Raw genomic sequence first — 15,830 nt, 5'->3', positions numbered from 1 at the left:
TGACTACTTTCTGAGGATTATTTTCGGAAATCCACTATACAAGATCACCTCAACCATAATCAGTGCAAGATAAAGTCACAAACCAAGTTGGAGGGCTCATGTTTTTGATCATGCATCTAACCTCTGAGTGTCTCCTATACCAATATTCCCTGGTTCCTCTCATTGTGGCAAGAATATTGGTAGGTTTACCCTTAAAACTTCATTTTTTTTTTCTTTCACCTGTTGCAGCATCTGACATGCAGAAAGATTTTGAAATCTAGTTCTGGTTTGAAGTGTACGAGCAACAGCATAACAATAAGTGAAAAATATATTCAACAATGGTTCAGAATCGGGAATGTTCTGAATATATTCTTGTATAACAATATTCTGAAGAAGGAAATTGGAACCTTCCGATCGTCCAATCTGCTCCTCTTCCAGTAGGGAAAAGCATAATGAAACAAGTAGCTTCTAACATCTTTTGTCAGACACTGATTGGTGCACCTTTTGTTGCTTTCATTTGATGCAATTCTAAACTGTTACCAATGACTTCACATGAGTGTAGATGATGAATAGTGTAATGTTCATACACACTATTCCCTTCTGCAACAGATAGACGTTGCAACTGACCTTCACCGCTTTTGTTTGTTGACTCAACATCAAGCATAAACAAGTCTGGTACAGTCAGACTGCCTTCATATAAATCATTGTGCTACAATAGAAATACAAATGCGTGTTTTACCTTTCCAATATATACAAGCTGTTGCCAAATGTTCTTATCTTTTGTGTCAACACCATTTACTAAATCGAACAAAGAATCTGAAATGTCACATTTCATTCCTAGATTGGTGACGTTTTCTTTCAAATTTAGATGTAAATACACAACTTTGCATCTCACATCTTGTAATAATGATTTTTTAGACACATTTGGCATCTTGGTTTACAATCTAACAACAACTTGGAAATGATGAACAGTTTGCAATGCTATCAATTCAAACATTTTAAATTTTTGAAGAACAACAGGGATATAAGACACTCATTGGAGGAATTCTTGTTTGATTATAAAACTCAACACAGTGTCTACAAACATAAAGTGTCTCACTTGTGTCAAATCGTTCTTCTGCAAACAAATATAGATAAAGTTATTTTCAAACATCTTCTAGACTGTTTAATTTTCTCCTCATTGTACACTAGTTGCACTTGAGAAAATCATCGACAAGATACGCAACAATATTCCAACATTGCAATACTTTTAACATACAGTTGAAAAATCAGACTCTTTGAAAGCATAGGATAATCATTTCCACTTCCTCTAAGTATTTCATCTGCGTACACATAATCTTTTGAATGCATGATATTTATCATTTGCACTGTAGAAACTAAACTTTCTACAGTTCCAGTCAGAAACATTGAATTGAAAGGTACAAGAGACATACTTGATATTTTGCACCCATACAGTTTACCTAGAAGGTATCTCATTTTAGTATGAAGCGCAGCCAGCATCTGTATATGACTCGTACATCTACTTTTATCAAGACAAGCTAGTGAGTGACCCAGAAGTCCTGTTTTTTCACAAATTCTACACTCATCTATTTTCTGTAGCAACTTGGTTTGTCTTTGAACATTATCATATTTGTGCAAAACTTGCAAAAATCTCTTGAAGACTTTACGAGAAAATGTATCAATATTGTTAAAATAAATGGCACGGCCATACCTCACGTTGCTTTTTAGGTTGTATTCTAGACTGACCTAAACTTTCAATTTCAATGATATCAGACCCTAGGATTTCTTCTTTTTTAGTAATCACACTGTTTTGGACTCCACAACAGCTGAGCTGTGAACATTGGCAGGTGCACTGGCTGTATGATTGGGAAGGGAAGATAGGTAGGGCTGCGAGGCAGGCTGGGGGAGGAGGGGGATAGATGTGAAAGGCACCTTGAAGGCTGGACGGACCCAGATCAGGACAGAGGCGTAGGGGTGCTATCGAAACCCATCTGGGGAGATTACAGAAGCCCACCGCCTCAAGTCAGGATATAGATGCCAACTAACCAATTGCCCTAACAATTTCCCCGTCTGCATACATCTCTCAGACTCCAAACCAAACACAACCACAAACCTACATCACAACAAACCACACAAACTTCACTACATGGCAACAACAAAACAAAAACACACATAGACTCGCACAACAGTACATGACTACCGGCGGCAAACACCCCAGGCCCAGCCAATGGACCCACGGGGCTGAGGCCATCGACAGCACATCACTGCTCACTAGCACTTTTCCAGCTTCCTCCCACTAACCCTCATCCCTTCCTCTTTCAGAGCTGCAAGAGCACCAGGGGACCACTTAGGTGATGGTAGTGCGCACTACAAATGTTGTTTAACATTAACATTAACATAGCTACATCCACTCTCATCAATAGCAAGGGGCACATTATGTCCTTGAATGTAACTTTCCTCATTAAAAAATCTTTCTGTATGAGAAGTGTGTTTCCACTCTCTGCCAAACACGTCACACCCTTGTTTCTGGGCCACCACACTACAAGTCTGCCCGTCAGGGCCACTGCGCCCAACAGGTCTGACTCTGTGGTGCACATCAGCCCCGGCAGACATAGTCGGCATGGAAGCACCAGCACCATAATCAACGGTGCCAGTGCTTCTGAGACCCCAATCCCATCGAGTACTATGGGACTCCATGGGAATGGGGACTTACATTTTCCAGCGCCTGACTTCCCGGGCCGCGGGACTTGTAATGTCCCAGTGGCACCGGAAAGGTGCCGGAAACAGTGTTACAAGGTTGGTGGTAACTCTCAGGTCGCACAGGCATGTTACCTCCAAACTCGTAATGAGGCAATGATTAGATTAGAAAGCAAATGTTGCACTATTAAATAATGCTCCATGTAGAACTCTACTTTGACTGCTGGAGTAACCTGGAATGGTATTGCACAGCTCATGTTGTGAAAACAAAATCAAAATATCGAGGCTGAGTACCCCAAAAGGAAATACACCGAACATGGGTTACAAAGCAACAACAAAGTACTTTATTTTATGCTGAATCCAGTTACAAAAACAGAGCAAAATCAGATAGCTATCGGCCCTCAGTACAACACAATGAACTCCAGCGTGGTTCAGTGTGTTCAGTGAGAGAGATTGTACATTAGAATCACTATTGGAAATAGCTATTGCCATTAGGTCATTTGCTAAAATATCTTTCAACACATATTCTTTGGAAGTTTTATCCAAGGCATACACTTTATGTCCTATCGAACCTATCGCTTGTGCGCAACATCCCCCTAGCATCGAACACATACCAGGTAGACACTGAATACAGCAACAAAGAAACAACAGGATTCCCAAAATAATTAGTAAGACCGAAAGTACCTTCCAACCCCAAAATCACAAGAAGTCCCAGAACCAAGCGCTTAGATCCCAGTTTCCCTGGGGAACATGCACTTCTGAACTAAGGACATGCAGATTCTGTATTGCCTTGAAGATAGTTGGGAAGGAATCTGGTGCGAAAACACAGCAAGCGGACCCCACTAATTTACACACTCCACCACGCTCAGCCAGAATGACATCTAATGCCATTCAGTTTCGAAGTGCTACTAATCTTATCGCCTTTTGTTCTAACGTCATATTATAGAGTATGTCTGTGGTCCGGTTTATGGTACTCTCCAGTACTCTCGCTAGTTTTCTGATATCTTCTGAATTCACTATCTGCCCCAAAATGGCACAACTGATTTAGGTATATCTCCCAAGATTTGTGCTGGGGTGTCACCATTCCCATCCTGCCCTGGATGAGCCTTCGAAACTTCTCTTGTGCTAGCTATAAAAACCCCAGGTAACAGGATCCCTAAATAACAGATTCTCTGCCAATCCCTGGGAAACCATGGGAATGCTGCATTACCACAGACAAAGTAGACAGGTTCACCTACATACAAAGGTCTGTTTTCCCCAGTCAAATTTTTAACGTTGGCAGAACCTAGAAAATTTCCCATTGACTGAGTTCCATTCCTCTATATGCAAAAAGAAATTGAATCGGGGCTATGGTTAACAGTGTAAGAAGGAGGCATGGCATCCTTATTGCCTATCAGAGCCATCTTAAAGGAAATCAAAGATTAGAAAGGACGAGACAGTTTATCAGAAGGCCTAATAGAAGCAACATTCGGTTTACTCCTATTTTCAAAAAGCGAGCTTCCCAGGGGAGTCAAAACACGTTTCTCAAAACTATTCAAATTGGTGCCATCAAAGTTCCCTGAGATGCTATCATTCCATCGGCCAAAGAACAGTGCTCTAAGAGAAGCATAGCAAGCAGTTGTCAATGGTAAAGGATGAATATACCAACCTAGCCCCTTATCCCCGTGTTGCGGTAAATGTGAGCAGACCCAACAGTTAGATTTATTAAAAACGGCATGCGTAGCATTCATGATAAGCAATAAAGTGTTATTGTGGTACCTTTGTCTGTGCTGAGATTCCCAAGTGATAGGAACAATAGGTGCACTTTCAGTAGGCAACAAAAGTTCTAAAGAGTGAGTTTCCTCGAGGTACCACAATCCTAAGGCAGCGACTATAAAAAACCCAAATATAATTATAAAAATACAGCAATCCATTTTCGGGGCCCAGGCATCTTGTCCATCGTCCCGGTTGGTCACCCCCTTATTTACAAGTCCCTTACGAGCGTCAGCGGTAGCAGGCATTGTAGTCTTCAAACGGATACTCCAAAGTTTGTTGCTGGCGACATCCCGGTCGAGTGACTTCTTAGTCCTTCCGCAACCCTAGCCAACAGAATCCCCTTTCTCAAATTTGGGCAAAAAGCAAGCCCTCGATGACTCTTTTCCTTCTCCGAATGCACAGCTGAACCGTGCCGTAAGTCTATCAGATGCACAGCAAAACCGTGCCGTAAGTCTATCAGATGCACAGCAAAACCATGCCGTAAGTCTATCTTCGTGGTCGTAGATTGTATCTTACTTTTCCCGGTACTGATTGATCCGGAAACAATATGTCATCACTTCCTGCTAGAAGCAACGTGTCGGAAACAAGTGAAGGTGCTGAATTCGAAATAACAGTTTCCGGATTCAAAATTTGTGGAGAGTGTGGAGACAAAATGGCAGCTTCCCCAAGCCTCACGGGCTCAGAGAGATTCTCCGAAACACTCTCAGTGCTACTTACTGCTTCGGGATTGTTAGTTGCAGTGTCAGCGAGGGGTTCTGTTTCTTCTGTAACGTGTGGCACAGGGTGAGGAAGTTTCTTGATGTGGGATGCGTGGATCCAGTTCTTTCTCCCAGCGACCCGCACCGCTGTCTGGGTGACCAACAGGACTTGGAATGGCCCACGCCAGCGAGGCGTGAGGCAAGAGGAGCGCTCAAAGATTTGACGAGCACCCAACTTCCAGGCTGTATGCTGTGGCCCGGGCCCTCGTATCGCACAGGTAAAGCTTCTCATACCTGGTGATAAATCAAATACATGTTTTTAGTCAACTGGTTACAATAATCTGAAAGTAATACATTTTCAACATTTCTTAATGAGTTACATTTAGGAAGGTTCCAAATATTGGCAGGTCTCCCCATTACCACCTCAAATGGACAGAGCCCAGTCTTATTTTGAGGGGTTATGCGCATCGATAACAACACAATCTGTAAGGCATCCGGCCATTGTAGTTTGGTGCCGGCACACGTCTTAGCGAGCTTGTTCTTGATGATACCGTTGTGTCTTTCTACTAGTGCGGCGCTCTGAGCATGTCTTGCCGAATGGAACCGTTTGTCAATTCGTAATGCTGTACATATCTGCAGAATTACAACAGCGACGAAATGTGTACCATTGTCCGACCAGATAACTCTTGGCAAACCGAACCGCAGGAAGTATTCTTTTAACATGATTTTTGCAGTAGTCATGGCTGTAGCATCTTTAACAGGGAAAGCCTCAACCCATTTACTAAAGCACAGATAACCACCAGTACATATTTCTTATTATCGCAACGTTCCATTTCAATAAAATCAAAGTGGATAACTTCAAAGGGGACAGAGGGTGGCCCAAAACTACCCCTTGGAGTTACTGTCCCCTTTCCCATGTTGTGTTGCTGGCAAATAATGCATTCCCGGACGTAGCGCTGGGCAATTTTCGAAATTTTGTCATTTACCCAAACTTTCTCTAACATATTTGTCATCTTCTGGGCACATACATGCGTAGGACCATGGGCCATGATGACCATCATCATGACATAATCGTCAGGGAGTAGCCATTTTTCCTCTACTATTGTCAGGATGCCTAACCCCGGGGGACAAGACCAGGTCGAGCAGCCCCGGGAGCAGGCATCAGGTTCCCGGGGAAAGGCACAGCGAGCCCTGTTAGGGGCCATCTGGACACAGTCCTGGCGCCACTGGCCTCTACGCTTGTCGGGCGTGGTCGTTTACCGAGTCTGACTCCATATGGCTTTTATCAGTGGCTCCTACCACCTTCTTGGGTGGTTTTACAGGGCAATCCCGTAGAAAATGCCCAGAAGTTCCACAATATAGACAAAATTGCATTTGCCGTCTCCTTTCTCTTTCCTTCTTGGTGAAGGGTCCTTTAACTCCTCCGATTTGCATGGGTTCTGAAGCATCTGCTCCTTTGGGGTTAGCGTGGGTTTAGACCAACATCCGATTCTCAAACTTGGCTTGATCAGCCTTTCTGTTCTGAAGTCTGTGATCTAACTGGACCACTAAGTCTATATATTCAGCGCAGTATTGAGGTGGGTTCACGACTTGAGCCAAAACATCCTTGAGTTCTCCTCGAAGCCCTCGATGAAATAACGTAATTCGTTTTACCTCAGGCCATCCAGTTTCCACTATTAACCTATTAAAGGTCGTGATGTAGGATAGAAGGTCCTGGTTACCCTGTCGTAGGGACAAATGTTCGTTATCCAGGGCCTGTCCTTGGAAGTGCTGGGCAAATAGTCTTTCCATGCTCATTTGAAAGCCCTGAAAATCCCGAAGAATTGGGTCAACCTGAGTAACTAGTGGATTTGACCAATCAGCTGCACTGCCGCTGAGATATGACAATACAAAGGATACCTTGGCTTGATCGTTTGGGAAGGCTCTAGGTCTGCATAAAAAGTGCAAGCGGCATTGGTTCATAAACACGGCAAACCTTTTGGGATCTCCACCAAAGTGTTCGGGCAGAGCTAATGGAATATTTCCTGGTAGGTTTATTTGCACAGGGTTACTCGATGACACAGGAGCTGGATTTCTCCCGGGACCTGGTAGGGGTGCTTGTCCAGCCTGGCTTTGCAGTAGTTGCCTAGAAAGGTCATCAGTTCGCTCCTTTGACAAAATAAGTTCTCTCCTAGCGGCATTGGTTTCTTGACGGGCGGAATGCACTTCAGCCCTCAGTTCCCCTAGTAATTGGGCCAATTGGTCAGTTTCTGAGGTATCCATAACGCCGGGGTGGGAATTTGTGGGTAGGCTTCACGTTCTGTTATGCTCACCTCGCTTCCACAGGGGCGTCGATCTAAACTGGACAGCTGCGGTCTCCACCAATGTGACGCGTAGTGCCGAGATGACGGACTGGACTGGCCCATCTAGCTTTGTTTGCTTGGCCCATAGGAATATTCTTCTGCAAATGGAGAAAGGGAATTAACCACCCGTGGAGTTGAGCGTTAACCTCCCCCCACTCCCGCTGTTCTCCCCACTGATAACCTTTGATGTCCCCTCTTATAGCCTCACCTGATGGTTTGGAAAGATGAGCTGTCCATCCTGCATTGAGCGCAGGGGCACGTAGATAACCAGTTGCTTCAATGGCTCGAAGGAATTGGTGAGTTCCAGAACAATATTGACTCTGAGATTCCCGGCAAGACGCCGTAAGTATGTAGTTCGTAAGAGTTCAAATATCTGACTTTCACTCTTGTCCGTTTCCTTGCAGGTTGCAGCTTGACCCTAGCAAAGAGTTCCTTGCAGCAACCGGTAATATTCAGGTAAGGATTTGTATTATCCAACACAGTTCGATAAAATAATGTCAATATGTAACCTGTTGCTTTCTCCCTTATTCAGGCGCTGAGAGAAAGTATGAAGTCTCGGGGAATAATGCCTCCAGCGGTAAAATCAGGTAAGTCTATTGTGGTGAGGAGGTTTCCCCTTGTTTGTCCCTTTGTTTCACCTTGCTGTCCTTTTGTTTCCCCTTAGGGGCCGTTGTTCGGCGAGGATAAAGTGGAAGCTGCGCCGACCCGTGAAGAGGAATAGTACCCCCGGTGGTAAAATCAGGTAAGTCTATGGGGGGTAATTAATATTGCATCTGTGTATTCACTTGGCTCACCTTGATGTTCTTGTCTTCCCCTTAGGAGCCGGAGTGCAGCGGGAACATGCAGAAGAATGCAGTGGAATGTGAAGATGCTGCGAGGCCGGTGAGTTCAGCGCTGCGCTGCAGCAGGCGAGGCGACGCGCATAAAATAACTTCTTTCTTCCAGCTCGTAGGCACGATGGATCGGGAATTCAGGTAAGGATCAAAGGTATTGCTCTTGTTCTAACCTTTTCTCCTTCTTTCTCCCTTTTTCTAGGAGCTCCAGACTCGAGGTGGGCGTGGCAGAAGACTGGATGCAGACTTGCAGGCACGGTGAGCGTTACGCTGCTGGATGCAGAATAACGCGAAGCGTGTGCTGCTCTTCGGGCGTGGTTTAAATAGCCTCCAAAGTAGTCCCAGGTAAGTATTCCTCCCCAGCCCCACCCGAGTAAAAAAAATAGTCCCTAGGTAAAGTAGTCCCTTCCAAGCCTCTTTTGGCTTGGAGCTCTTACAGCATGGTCTGCATCAGGTGAGTTTGCAGCATGGTCTGCATCAGATAAGTTTTAATCTATGAGCCTGGTGCCTATGGCACCAGGACTCTCTCTCCATATGAGCCTGGCTCCATAGGCGCCAGGACTGCACCCAAATAGCCCCTAGCAGGGGTTGTTGGGCTTGCTTAGAATAACTTGATGCCTGCTTCCGGGGTTGCTGGACTTGGTCTGGGTCCCCGGGGGTAGGCCTCATGACAATATGTTCCTGGTGTCCACACTCAGTCTGATTATCCTGCGAGAAAGTTTGCTGAGGGTCCTGTGAAAACTGACCTCTACCAGGGCCCCCTACACCCGGGCGACCTCTGGATCGCCTACCCATATTACCAAATGTATTATTTGACCTTTGTTGAAGGACGGGGCATTGTGCTCGCCAATGACCCTCTCGGTGACAATAAGCGCACTGGTTAATGTTCACAGGACCCAAGGGCACATTCCCCTGCGGGTCATACTGACCTCTAACATGAGAACTACCCCCTCTGGGGCCTCTAACAATTTGCTGCAATAGCACTTTATTTTTCAAATCTCCTTTTTGTTTTTCAACCCTATCTTTTTCATTATTGGCACGGTTCTCATAGTACTGAGCCATGTGCAGTACTTCTGATTGTGATTTCGCCTGCCTAGCACTCTCAGAAGACATAATTTGCAACTGGATGTCAGGCATCAATCCATGTACAAATTTGACTCTGTGCCTAGGTATTGTCCACTGAAATCCGAGAATACCTGTTCGAACCGGTTAAAAAACTTGGTAGCACCCTCAGACTTTCCTTGGACACAGGCCGTAAGCTTGCCCCAAATAATTCTCTTTTTGGGAATTATGGTTTTTAATTTAGCAACAATTCTGTCAGGCAAAGTTAGTATGACCTGAGGCGGTCTCTCTCCCGCTGGCCTTTCTCCGTCAAGCCTAGTTATGTTAACCCACGTATCTCCCAACCCAGGTATGTCGTCTATAGTTCTAACATGTTTCCACAAATCTACGGGCAAGAGTACAGGAAACAACAAATCAATGTCGACTAGGGTGAACACTGAGGACTGCAAAATGGACACTATCTCTTTATAGAACCCTGTTGGATTTTTCCTAATGTCAGGAATATGTTTTATGGTGTTCACTTCCTGTCATGAAAACGGGACGTGAACAAACTGTGATACATAATGTGCGGGAATATCCACAGCAACTATACCCCGTGCAGCATCGGCCGCAACCTCAACCTTTGGGACAAATGTCGGAGGGACCTCTCTCATAGGCAACTGAGAAGTAGGTGACTCCGAACGCTTACTAAGCAACAGAGCTAAATCGAGCGCTAAAGCAGTTGAAGAAGTGTCAAGTGAAAAATCTCTCTTGTAAATACTCTTGTAAATACTCAATAACTCTGTGGGACAACTAATCTTCCTTTTTACACACTCAACCTGCAGGTACTCTACAATTACCTGTATCACTTTCCTCTGTATTTCTAGCGTATATTGACTGTATGTGTCTTATACCTCAACTGGAGTTATCGATATGTCTGAAATCCATTTAATCGCGTCTTTCTTACAAATTTCGTGTTTCCTCAGATATCGATTTACGACACGGAAGGAACCGTTTCTGTACATACATATTTTCCTCCTCGTCACCCTTGTTCTGTAACTTTTCTAACTTCTTTCTAAACCCAAATAACCTCTCGACATGCTCATTTACCTTCTCCACAGTGTCTCTAGAAAGCGCTAGAGTATTTAGATCCCTTGACCCTTGCGGAAGATCCACATTATTTAATTTTCCCCACATTATACATAACTGAATCCCTAAACCTTCAATAAAAACATTTTTCTCAGGAAAATTATCCATATTACAAAGTGTGGCAAAAACACTAGCTTGATCATCCTTCCCCATACAATGCTTATCCCATGCAATTAACTCACGTTTCCTCTCCGGTGGTACAGTATTCCGAGTGACAACCTTTGACCCTGCACCTCGATCGATTACAAGCAGCTCAGGACCACTTGGAAGAGAGGGAGCAGGCAAATTTAATGGAGGTACTATAAATGGTACAATAAAAAGAGGTGGTGGAGCTGGAGGAAGGGGAACATTAGGCGGAGCAAGAACAACGGGAACAACAACAGGTGGAGCAGGAATAAGAGGAGGAAGAGGCAAAGCAGCAAGAAGAGGAACATACGGAGGTGGCACAGAGGTGCCAGGCCTTCATTCATTAAATAATTTGTCAATAAACTCATCAAAAATATGAAGATATTTAGAAGGATAGATTTTCAGAATACCAAGTGAGAAAGCCCTATCCATATTTTTAGTCGCCTCAGACTGTTTGTCCTGATCATATAACAATAATTTTTAAGCGTTTGTTTTATGACGTCACGCATGTTTCTCTCTACTTTTAAGTTGTTGCAACACTTCTTTTTTCCAATTCTGCAAAACATCAGATTCTGCAGGTCTAGCCTTTTAAATACTCAATACGAGGGATTTCAAAACTACCATTGTTTGGCCACTGAAGTTCGGAGGCATGTCTGGTTTGTCTGTGCCAAATGTCATTAAATACTATACTTCCAATGCCATGCTTACAGTACATAGTACATGCCGGCGACCACTCCTGTGGTGCTGGACGGCTAAATTCCAAAGATTGTCTATCACTGCGGAATAATGCCCTAAAGCAGGTAGACAATTTCCCAGGCATATCTCAAATTCTTGGTGTTACCTGGTCAATAATTGTGTCTGCAGATACAATGCGCCAAAATTCAAATTGTCAGGATTAAATTAAGAATCGGGTCACGACTCACCTGACCTAACCTAAGGAGGTCCGATCGGATTTCTAAGAATCTTACCTAACTAATCTTACCTCGTGTATGGTGATTTCGGCAAATCTGCCCGCCTCGATAAGTGGACCCTCGTCAAGATGCTGTCTCGGACCACATGCTTATCGTAGAAGGATCGGGTCGTGCAGCGCTGCTGAGGTGTCGCGTCTCTTTCATTGGGGCCCCTTATGTCACACCGTCCAATCCCGGTCCGATAGCGTGCGTCAACCTTCAACAATCCGGCATCAATCTTGAGGGTCCCTATTTGGGCGCCAACTGTGAAAACAAAATCAAAATATCGAGGCTGAGTAACCCAAAAAGAAATACACCGAACACGGGTTAAAAGGAATATACAAAGTGTTTTATTTTATACTGAATCCAGTTACAAAAACAGAGCAAAATCAGATAGCTATTGGCCCTCAGTACAACACAACAAACTCCAGCGTGGTTCAGTGTGTTCAGTGAGAGACGTTGTACATTAGAATGCATTTGCTTTTTATACACTTGGTGGGCGTGATGTGCAGCCCCACTTCGGGTTAATATTCCATTTAATACATCACCGATCTAGGGTTCGTGCCAAGTCTCTAACAACTGGTTTGCCTTTAATACATGTATCAACAAGCCTATGCAATAACTGTGTATTCTAAGTTTTTCCATGCAGGCCTTCTCAAACATTAATACAATGTAGTTAAACAGATGTTCTACGTTCAGTATTTGAATACATTGTTTCAACATATGCTCGTGGATTAGTTTCATTACACGAGTAATCCTTCTACACACAGGTCAACGAAGGACAAGGTCTCAGTCCACGACCTCAACAAGTGGCCTGTAGGCAAGTTACGTATTAGCTATGTAAAGAGGTCAAGACGGCCATGTTGTATTCTGGAATGACATTGTCCACCATTTTAACTCACAGGGTGACTTTTACAAAGCGAATCCTAAAATGGCGGTTTGACCTAAAATGGCGGTTTACATTGATTTAAGGTCAGGACCTTGCAACACGGATTTCTTTCGCAAACGACTTTCAAGCAGCTTAGCGTAGGCCAATATTGATATATGCTTTCTCTTTAGACAATGTAGCGTAAATGAGTAGAGTTTCAATGGGTGGCAACTGAGTTGCTCAGTTTGTGATGCATTTGTGGATGGCATCATACATTTTCAAGATGCTAAGCCTGAATGAAACATGAGCTAATTTTATAGATCACAGTGACCATTTGTTTCACAGCCTAAGAATTCGGGATGCACATCTGAAGTGAAAGATAAGCACAAACTATGTGATTTGCCAGGTCAAACCCATACAAAAAGAGGTGTGGACATTTGATAGATTACTGCAGAAAAGCTGCAAATTATGAGGCCTTAGTGACTGTGAATTCAGCTGCTTCACTTTGATTAACATTTTTTCAGAAATCATTTACCTGATGCATTTGGCCTGAAACCCTAAATGTCAGCATTTAAGGTTCTTCAGTTATTCCATAGTGTTCAGCTATTGATTACATTTGTTCAGGTCCACTGCAAGTCAAAGTCACTCACTTAGATGTGTGAGTTTTACCACAGGGCCCAGTGATCAATTATATTTCTCATATGTAATTTATGTCGTAATGTGCGTATTAGTTAAAAATGGACAGATAACCATCATTAGAATGGGTTTAGTAAAGAGTCCCCAAATTATTTTTTGGTGGAATTTGCTACATAAAGAGGTACACTATGGTTTTCAGGATTACATTGTAGAACACATTTAACCATTTATTTTTATTTTCAAGACTAGGTGCCATCAACAAAGCAACAACAACAGGCTAAATAGAAGAATCGTGTGCAGGGAGGTAAACTTTCTAAATGTAATATTTCAAAATGTTGTGTTGCCAAATGTGTACATACAAATAGTGCAGATAATATAATAATACCTGTTATTGATAACACCTTTGAATATGTGCAATTTCAGATAGGAGATGTGCCAACTGAACACATTGATGGAACCCAGAATATTATAAGTGAAAGTAATAAAAGGGAAAATGTATCAAAGCTGTTAGTAGCTAGTAAAAAAACAAAGATTTTTAGAAGAAAAGAAAGTAAGTGTGCTATCAATTTGGAACAGAGGAATAAAGCAAAAAATGTTCCACTCTCGAGTTTTCAAAAATCTTTGAAGAACTGTGAAACCAAAATCTAGATATGTTGTAAAGTGTTTTTTGCAGAAGAATAAAGTAGAAGTAATAATTAAAAAAGCTTTTCATATGAAAAGAAAATTGTTCCTTTTTGTATTGAATAAACTTAAGGTGACTACATAATTCCATAGAAATATAGAAACAGTTCATGTACTTAAACAAGGGTGACGTGACGTCACGTTTACTTACCATACCCTTGTTTCCAGGCCCCCACACTTGTAATGAGGCCTATTGTATTATGTAGCTCAGCTAGGCGCAATTTCCTCACCAACAATATATGCAGGGTGGGAAATTCCAAGTTGTAGGACACCAGCCACACATAATCTATGCGTGGCTGCATCATCCTGCTATTATTCCAGCCTCACCACCTTGCAGAACCTGTATTTACTTGGGCCTTTACTTGGGCCTTTCAGCATGGCCACCGCCATACTGCTTTGGAACAGCACACCTGAGCCAGCATCGACATCTCTGTGAAGAGCACCCAGATTGGATGCTGTGCCATTCATAGTCACTTCCCGGAACAGGAGCCAGCCCCCTCGAAAAGCCACCTATAAGCACCTAGACCAACCCTGTCTGGACCTGTCCTGGCATGGGAGTACCCCCTGCCTTCTCATTGTGCCGACAATATCATTGTGCCTCCCCATGGACCTGCATGCCTCTATTATTCAGTAAGCTAGTGTTTTTGCTATTGCCCTCACCTTGGTGCCTTTGTGTGCCATTGTGAAGGTCCCCATTGGCTTATGCTGCATCTTCTGTGAAGCTATCGCCTCCTTCAGCCCCTCAGCCCGGTCTACAGCCCAAGACTGCCACATCATATAATTTTGTACTACCGGCCTCAGTGCTGCCTCAAGGCACATCCCCTCTGCCCGCACCCAAGCTACAGCACTCCTTGTGCCTCACTTAGCCCACCTTCTCAGTTTGTGCACAATCAACATTGCAGTCCTGCTATTTTCATCTTCTTCGGATTACCGCTCTCTCTCTGCTGTCTGACTGTCTACCTTAGGCGGTATCCGTGTTCTGTACTGCTGACTTCAATCACCTCCTTCATTCTTTACCAAGTTGGTACTGTGCTACTGACACTGAGGTCAACAATTAACTTCACATTTTATGCACCTGGTTGCTGGCATCCGTCTGCTTTATGTAACTATAGTCTTTTTTTCCTCCTTGTTAAGTCTATTGTATGATGTCCTGAATATGTAATGATGTTGAATGCTTTTGACTTACACCATTGTTTTTGAAAGTGGAATCTAGATGTGATCACTTAAATGAGACGTGTTTCACCCTTTTTCCGAATGTCAAAACTAGGTTATCTGTGCTTAAGTGACTGTTTTTCACCCTCCTTCTTGACATTCAAATCCAGGTGTGCTTACTTAAATAACATGTGTTTCCCCCTGATTCCTCAGAGTGAAATCTAGGTGATCTGTGCTTAAGTGCTTTTGTTTTTCACCCACAATCATGTTAAAATCTTGATCTACTATTCTTAAATTATATGTGTTTTACCCTGATTCCTGAAAGTCAAATCTGGATGATTTATACTTTGTTTTGCCTTCTCCCTTTGAAAGCCAAACCTTGCTGTCTTCCAACTATTTCATTTCTCAAATTGTATGCCTTTTACTTAAATTTAGGAATCCAAAAGTTCTGTAGCCTCTTAATATTGCAGCTGTGCTGTTTAATCCTGTACAGCTTCTCTGAATGCCTAATCTGTCTGTTTGGAATTCCACGCATTGTGCATTCTCAATTGCCCTCACCCTGGTATCGTACTCTGCTGTTAGGCATCTACTCTGGTGTCAGATTCGTATCAGAGCTCTACTGTAAAATACTGCTATTTAAATTGCTTAAGTTCTCTACCAAACTTTCAAACTTTCAATCTGAATGCACTCTTTACTGGCTCTGCGTCCATATTTCTGAATTGGCTCTTACTGCCCACTGCGTTTGTAAACCTAGGTCCTATTCCCCATTTTCTTGATTTATTGTTTTACTGTTGGCTCTGACTCATTTTCACCTGCTTTTCTGCTAGGCCACTTGATGAGTTACTTGTGCATTGTACAGTCCCTCCAATTGCCCCCCCCCCGCGCAACTATGATGCTCTCTATGTTTCCTTTCTACTCTAATT

The sequence above is a fragment of the Ambystoma mexicanum genome, chromosome 6q, assembly GCF_040938575.1.
Source record: "Ambystoma mexicanum isolate Mex_15411 chromosome 6q, UKY_AmexF1_1, whole genome shotgun sequence".
In the NCBI taxonomy this organism is placed as follows: Eukaryota; Metazoa; Chordata; class Amphibia; order Caudata; family Ambystomatidae; genus Ambystoma; species Ambystoma mexicanum.
Note: the sequence above shows the minus strand (reverse complement) of the source record.